The sequence below is a fragment of the Mastomys coucha genome, unplaced genomic scaffold, assembly GCF_008632895.1.
Source record: "Mastomys coucha isolate ucsf_1 unplaced genomic scaffold, UCSF_Mcou_1 pScaffold7, whole genome shotgun sequence".
Lineage (NCBI taxonomy): Eukaryota > Metazoa > Chordata > Mammalia > Rodentia > Muridae > Mastomys > Mastomys coucha.
Genome location: NW_022196913.1, coordinates 56,299,851 through 56,308,636, shown reverse-complemented (window position 1 = coordinate 56,308,636; position 8,786 = coordinate 56,299,851).

The window sequence follows — 8,786 nt, the reverse complement described above, 5'->3', positions numbered from 1 at the left end:
CCGGGGATTGTTGGCTAGCCAGTCTAGCTGAGTCAGCAGGCAGCAGTGAGAAATCCTGTCCCAGAAAGCAAGGTGGAGGGCAAGGCATAGTCATAATCATGATGGTTTAATCCCAACACTCGGGAGGCAGATGCAGACAGAGCTCTGGGATTGTGGCTAGTTCAGTCTCTACAGAAAGTTTCAGGGAAGCTAGGTGATCCCTAGCTAAGCTGAGATTCTATTTCATTAACAATAGCTGAAGAGCAATTGAGGATGGTGCCCCATGTCAATCTCTGGTTTCTACATGCACACACACACCACACATACACACAAAAAGAAGGAAGGGGGAAGAAAGGCTGGGCTCTCGTAATATCTTAGCAGGACCCAAAAACCCCAGTGACCTAAAAAACTTGCATGAAACAACCCGCCCCCCACAAAGGACCCATTGCCTCCAATAGCATCACTATGGGAACTGAGGCTCCAACACATGAACCTCTGGGGGGCAGGGAGAGGGGGACAGTCAGCATCCACACCACGGCACCCTCCAAATTCCCAGTCAGTCCAGATGACCTTCTGATGACCTAGGCTCCCTGGACTTGGACTGCTTTACTGCCACACAGAGTCAAGCCTTGTGGAAATCTGACAGAAAGTGAGTGCGATGGCCCTGACAACAGAGCACAAAGCTGGCCTCTTGCTTCCTGGAATCTCTGCTCCCAGACAGCAGTTCCCTGAACTGCTCAGCTGCCCTGAGTCATCCTGCCTTGGAGGATAGCCCTTCCTTTTCCAGCATACCTCTCACCCTGCAGTCCTGCTGTTCCTTGCCATTCTGCCTGTCTGTATTTTGTGGCAATGATACTCCAGGCAAGTTCGAATCATCTGACTCTCCCACTTCAAGGAAGAGCATACCAGGGCCGGGGGGAGACGGCTCAGTGTTACGAGTGCTTGATGCTCTCCCAGAGGACCCAAGTTCTGTTCCCAGCACCCACACTGAGTAGCTAAGAATGCCTTATAACTCCAGCTTCAGGGGCTGGAGAGATGGCTCAGAGGTTAAGAGCACTGATCGCTCTTCCGGAGGTCTTGAGTTCAATTCCCAGCAACCATATGGTGGCTCACAACCATCCATGATGAAGTACAGCTACAGTACTTATATATAATAAATAAATAAATCTTTAAAAAAAAAAAAACTCCAGCTTCAGAGGATCCAACTCCTCTTCTGGCCTACATACAAAGATAGCCATGTATACGCATAAAAATAAATCAAAAAGAAGAAAAAATCAAAACTACTCTTGCAGAAGAACTAAGTTCAGTTCCCCAGCATTCACATGAAGTGGTTCTCAAACATGGTGACCCCAGTGACAAAAGTCTTTTGCTGACCTTTGATAGTGATGACACTGCACTCAAACACATACCCTTGCATGTAAGTACACATACACACACAAACACACACATACACACACACACTAAGTATAACAAATCCAGAAAGATACAAGGTAAATGAACCAGGTCACCATGATTGGGTGGGGATAGACACCAGTGTCAGAAACTAGAATCAAAGGGCTGAATGGATGGCCCATTGGTAAAATTGCTAGCTAGATGACCAGAGTTCAATCCCTGCAGTTGATGTTATATTAAAAAAAAAAATCCTGATGGAGTGGGTTTGCACACCTGTAAGACCAGCATTTCTATAGTAAGATAAGTGGAGATAGGAGAATCACCTGGAAGCTCATGAGGACTTCAGGGTAGACAAAACAACAAGAAAGACTGCCTCTCAAAATTTGTCCTCTACCTCCATACGTGCACGATCACACACACACACACACACACACACACCATACACACACACACACACACACACACACACACTAGTACACACGCACACCTCTACCACCACCAGCAGCAACAACAACAATAATAAAATTTATTAAAATGGGATCAATTCAGACTACCACACAACATGCTCACAACAACAACAACAATAAATTTATTAAAATGGGATCAATTCAAACCACCACACAACAGGCTCATAAACCTCAACCCACAACCTGCTCTGAAGGCTGAAAACAGGCAGTGTGTCCCACGTCCCTTCGAAATGACAGAGTAAAGCCACATCAGTCACTCATACGTGACCACCAGCTCAGTCAATGGTTACAGGATTAGAGACCCACTGAAGGAGAAAGCAAGCATTGCCATCCTTTCTGTGAATGTTCCCATAACTGTCTGCGTTCTGTTGCCTGGACTTCCAGACAGTGAGACCTGGGCTCTTCCTGGAGCTCATTGATCTATTTTCCCCACATCCAGGGGCTAGAGAGCCAGGCAAATGCGTCTGTGCCTCGTCACAGGAAGCCATGAACAACACCAGCACTAAGAGCTGGACTCTCTAACCCGATTATATTACAAGAAAATTAGGCCAAGCTGCACACATCCTAGGAAAGAGGACCTGCTGTGTTCAGTCCTTCTTCCCAGGCCTTTTTTCTCTCAGGAGAATTCCCAAGCTCTGGGAACACCCTGGAATGGCCTTCAGAGGCCAGAGTGTCCCTGGCAGAGTTCAGGGAAGCCCCATGCTCCAACCCATAATTTCTAGCTGCAGTAAATTACCTCACTTGCAAAATGAGGACAATGCAACATTTCCCATACCCAAAACCTACAAGGTTACAGACTTGGAAATGTGCTAGGGGGAAGGGAAGGTTTATTTAGGAAAAGGGGGGAGAGAGAGGGAGACACCAACACAGGCAATCCCCAGGGCACGTGGTTTCAATCTCTGTGCATCCAGTGTTCTTTTCTTGGTTCCGCTAGAATCCAAAACGATCATATGAAAAATTCCAAAAACTATTTAATGTTTTTAAATTATTTTTGTTATACAATATCATTAAAGTTGTTGGACATTATTAGCTATTGTTAATCTATTCTTTTGGTGCCTAATTTAAGAATTAAACTTCATCCCAGGGATGCATACAGAAGAAAATTCACCATATTTAAAGTAAGGTGCTATCTGTGGCTTCCAGCATTCATTTCTTGGAATGCTGCCGCCATTCCCAGAGTAAGAGGAATTGATGCTTCTTGTAGGGGTGATTGAGCTCCAAGACACAACAGCCCAGCAACCCCACAGAAATGTTGAAATATCACAGACACACAGAGACACACACATACATTCATATACACACACACACACCTGACGCACGCACGCGCACGAGGCGGCGGGGGGGGGGGGGGGGGGGGGGGGGGGGGGGGGGGGGGGGGGGGGGGGGGGGGGTGTAGGGGGAAGGAACCAACTCTTCTGCCTATGGCCATGCCCTTGGCTGTCGTCCCAGTTAGCTTTAACCATCCATGTGGCACAGCCTAGAGTCATCTTCTTAGAAGAGTTTCAACCTGTGGGTCACAACACCCTTGGGGGGTCATATAATAAAAAATCCTGCATATCAGATATTTACATTAGGATTCATATCAGTAGCAAAATTGCAGTTTTCAAGTAGCAACAGAATAATTTTATGGCTGGGGGTCACCACAACACAAGGAACTGCATCAAAGGGTGGCAGCAGCCTTGGGAGGTGGGCATGTCTGGGAGCACCGTCCCTTGGGCAGGTGGTCCTGTATACGGATCTACTTGGTAATGGGCCAGCACGAGCGAACAAGCCGCATCCCCCAAGGTTTCCGCTTGCTCTTCCTTGGTTGTGAGCGAGTTCCCTGCTTAGAGGTCATGCTACCTGGAATAGCAGACAGGTCTGCTGTCGGGTTTTGACTTCCTTCCCTTCATGGTGGGTGGTGAACTGGAGGACAGACCAGATAAACCCTTCCCTCCTGCTGTTTTCCAGCCAGCCCTGATGCTGGCCTGGGTCTGCCATGCTGCCCTCCCTGCCACCTCTGTGGCTGGCCCTAAATGTCTTCTCTCCAAGCCAGCAGTACATACAGAAGAGCCTCCCTGTTATTTTTTGAACTTGGCTGAATTCTGATGCTGGGGGTGGGGGTTGTTGTTTATTTTTGTTTGTTTGTTTTACATCTGCAGATCCTCCAAGGAAGCACAACATGCATGTATAGAGGACCTTGGAGAACCTCCCCCACAGAATGTGAAAAGAAAGATGCCTGGAAGGTTGAGGGTGCAGAGCCAGGTGGGGGAACACCAGAAGTTTGTGGCACAGTACAGGTGGAGTCTTTGGACAACAAGAAGTGGGGGCAGCAAAGGGGACGGAGTGGGAGCGATGGCTCAGCAGTCAAGAGTGCTTGCGGCTGTCACACAGAACCTGGGTGTGACACCTACCACCCATATTGGGCCTTTTACAACTGCTTGTAACTCCAGCTCCAAGGAATACAGCACTCTTCTGGTCTGCGCAGGCACTGCACTCAATGGGTTCCCTGTGTGGGTAGGAACTAGGTCCTCTTCACATTGTGGGGTGTCAGCCAGCGTCCACCCATCCTACCTCTAAGAACCACCCTTCACTGCTTGCTTGCTACTTTCCTCTGCCAAACCGGCAGTGATGGAGGCATCCTACAGCCTCAAATTCCCTTCCCTACCTCTCTGCTCCTTAGGGCGTGTGAGGCTAGATGCATCTCCCAGCAGAGGACCTCTCTCCTTTCAGATACACTGCCCAGTAACCTTAGCCACATCTGGAAAGCCCTTTAATCATCCGAGGAAGAACAGGAAGAACACACAGAGCTGGCTCTCATCACAGGCTCATCACAGAGCTCTGCCTCCTGGTGAGTGTCACCTGGTAGGCCACTGTGCTGATGACAAGTGTCATCTGTCCAACCTGGCTTTCAGGTCCAGCAGACAACAGCAGATGCACAGGGGGCCAGCCGCCCTCTCATCCCAGCTCAGAGATCATTACCTGTCCTGATAATGACAGGGTTGGAGAAACAGGCTCCTGGACTTCAAGGGCCTTGCTTGTGTGACATTCGTCCCAAAACTTACTCATCTTCTGAATCAGCTTTTGTTGACTCTTTGGCTTCTTGGTACAGAGAACCCTGCATGCGACCTTCCCAACCTAACAATGTTAACCAGGTGCCAACAAGGCTATTGCTGGAAGATCTGTTGTCAGCCTGAGACACCAAGTCTCATGTCCAGAAGGGCCTGTTCCTTGTGGAAAAGACCAGGAAGGTAGCCTACTCTCCCAGCAACACAGTGTTCTGTTCCCCTAAAGTTCTAAGACTCACTTGGCAACTGCAATATTGATTTTTTTTTTTTTAACCTGGTGCCATTTCAGGCCAGCACCGTCCTCTGCTTGTTGCCTCCTGCCTCTTGCAAAGCAGGCATGAGAAGCAGGGGCTGAGAGACTCCATCACCTCATTTGGCACAGCCCTCCCTTGGCTACTCTCCCCAGCCCTCCACCTGCCTCAGGCAGCTGTACAGGCTGGAAGCCTCCAGCCTCTCTGTCATGGGTGCTAAGATCTGTTTCTATCCTTGCTCCTAGGCCAAAGGAAGTCAGACCGGACCCACCTCCTCTGAACACAGCTCCTGTGGCTGCTCTCACCTGGAGACTTCCTGTTGCCTAGTAACCTAAGCAACCCTAAGTGTAGGGAGGGATCGGCAATCCTGACAATTGAGGAAGAAGTAGAAAGGGCAAGGACAGCTGCAGATGACAAGGAGGCAGGCAGACTAAGCCCACAGAAGACCACCTCCTCCTCACCATCTCCCCCGGACCCTTGTCACCACAGCCACACTGCTACGCCCAGAGCCCACCTCATAGGTCAAGATCCCAAAACTCAAAGGAGATTGTGAATCAAGGGGAGATGTGGAGAAAGGATTAAGTGTGGAGCTCCGCAGGAGGCCTTTGGCCAAGAGGATCTGGGGCTGAGTCACTGTCTGTCCCAGCACTGACTGGACCTCTCTATGGGCAGGGCTCACAGCACAAGGAAAGCCTGATGAATCAGAGACGGCTCATGGACACCAAGGCAAAAGAGTAGACGTGAGCAAGGGGTCCTCAAGGGCTCCAGGCAGGGGCGAACTGTCACCCTCTGCCAGAGAGATCCCAGAGTCAGACCTAGCTCTGAAAGCAGCAGCAGCCTTGGCAAAGGGGATCCACTTCTCAGGAGCCTGGCACCCAGCAGGAGAGAGAGGGGGCAGGGGCTGAGATAGAGGAAAGAGAAGGAAGGAGGGAGAGGGATCCGACTGGAGGGAGGGATCCGGAAGGAGGGTAATATCAGCTCCCGGGAAAGCATGGGGCCACGTTCTGGACTGCAGAAAAATCAGAAAGCAGAGATAAATGGGAGACGGCGCTCAAAACACTAAAGCAACAGGAATGCGAGCGGTGACAAATTTTTTTTTCGGTGGCCTGCAGGAATCTCACATGATTAGCCACTGTGCTAGGGAAAAGGTCTCCCTGGTGCGCTCCCATTTCGTAACATGGTGCCTTCAAGGTGAGATCAGTGGGCCTGAGAACACTGGAGCCTGCCCTAGTCATTCCCTGTATACACGGTCCAGCTTGACTAGCTCTGAAGGACAGGCCGGCCATGCTCAACACTATGCTAAAGAAAGCCAGCCAGCGTTCATCAAAGCCCAGATGCTGCAAACATATATATATATATATATATATATATATATATATCTTGCCTTGGTTGACTGTGGATTAAGGGTACCCTAAGGCCACCCAGCCTCCTCTTAGACTTCCCACTCCCTCAAGTACCCTTCATCCTTTCCTGGAGAGCTTTGTTTTCTAACCTAGAGAGGTGAAATAATTTGGCAAGTCTTAGAAAATAAAGACTTGAATTCAACTTAAAAGCAGGTCAAGTTCCAAGAGCCAAATGTAAATTTGTTCTAGGTCAGAAACCAAAGCCCCAATCAGTACAGTAGCCAGTACCCCAGTCCCCATTATCCCTACATTGTCTTTGCAGCCAGCTCGGCCACTCTTCCAACCACATGCATCTGAGGCATTTGAAACCATGCTTCCACTGACCCCAGTCAAATCACAAAGCTCCCATGGGGCCTGTGGAAGGACAGTATCCTTTGTACCATTCGAAGCAGCCTGTTACTAGAGTTGCCACCCACCCCACCCCAGCAGCCTCAGGAAGCTAGGCCCCCCACGCCCCCACCCCGTCCCCAGCAGCCCCAGGAAGCTAGGCTCAGCCATCTATTTTGAGATCACTAAGTAAATCAACAAGTAGTCATGAAAAGCAGAAAAAGGAGATGTATGCAATGTGGCCACATCAGAGAGAGGGAACAATAGAGACCCAGTGATCCCCATTGCCTGTCTTTGGGGTCCTGACATGAAGTTTTGCTTTGTTTAGCTTCAATACAGGCAAGAAGTACGTACGCTATGCACAGCTAAGCGGGCCTGGCTTGGGTTAGGTTGCACCTATCACTGAGCCATCTCTAGGCTCCAGTCTGTCCTTCCAGGTGGTCTGATAAGTTATCAGAACAGTGTGAAATCTCTTCCCTGGAGGCAAGTTCCTCCTCTGGCCTTAGGGCTTCAGCCTTCCTTTTCCCCCAACAGGGAATTCTTGTGGAAATTTTAATTCTATAGGGCCTGAAATTTCAGTAGTCTAATGTCACGAGAATCTCTCTTTAAAGTATCTTCTATCTTGTCAGAATAGCTACATACCCAAATGAAAAGTTCAGAGGGCTGATAGCCTAGAAAACCAATCGTAAACCCCCAAAATCATTTTTAAAAATAGATTTAAAGAAAAAAAAAGTCTATTCTCTGAGTTGTCTTGCCTGCCTTGTTTGGTTTGTTCTTCATCTGGAAAATTTAATTTTTGCTTTTTCCCACTGGGGTGAATCTTTGAATGAAGTGCTTAATGCCAGAATTTAGACCTTTAGAGATCCTTCTGTCCTCTCATCTTCCTGGGAAGGAGACACTGGCTCCCTGAGTAGGCACTGCTCTGCGCTCTGTGTGGACAGGGCTACCCGGCCCTCCCAGAACCCCCCAGTTGTTTTAGTTTCAGTTAGCTCAATCTTTCCTTAATTTATTTATCTTGTGTGTGTGCCCATGGGGAGGCAGCACACTTACAGAGAAGTCTGTCCTCTGCTTCTGTCATGTGGCTTCTGGGGATCAAAGTCAGGTCACCAGGTCCTCAGGCTTGGTGACAAAGCACTCTGCCTGCTCTGCTACCTCAACGGCCCAGTCGCCAGTTCCGTGTCCATCTCATCTTCCTGAAGTGTGCCAGGGCAAATTTTACAGCAAACACACAATGTTAACACAGGTTTTACAATCAAAGGCCAGCATGGCCGACTGTTACTGCCCCAAGGCAGTGCTACAGGCTTGTTTTAGACACTGGGCATTGAGAGTCCTGCAGAGGAGAACATCAGATCCCTGAAGCTGGGGCTACAGGCAATTATAAACTGCCTGGATGGACGCTGTTAACCACTAAGCCATCTTTCCAGCCCCAGTCACCTTTTTTGAGACAGGTCTCTCACTAAGCTAGATCTTATCAGCGGTTAGGCTGGCTGACCAGCCAGACTCGGGGATCCTCCTGTCTCTGCCTACCCAGTCCTGGGAATATAAATCCATAAAACCATGCTCAAGTTTTAACATGGGTTGTGGGGCTTGAATTCTTTGTCTACAACACTTTAAATACTGGGCCATATCCCTAGCTCCAGGTGTCTGCTTTGTTTGGCAAAAACTATATACAGGTGAAGACTAGAACAGAGACTGGAATGTGTGTGGTCACTCCTGAGCTGGCTGTACTCACTCACTCCAAGGGGTCTGCAAAAAAAACTGCCCACTGAAAAGGAGAGTGGCAAAAGCAAATACAGCATGCTTGTGTGTCTGCAAGATTTAAACCAGAGGCAAACCCCATGCCTTGCCCCACTGGGCTAGAATGTCTCTCTCAGTTAATTTTTGCATTGCGCAAGTTTTCTCCAAATGGATTTGTAACTT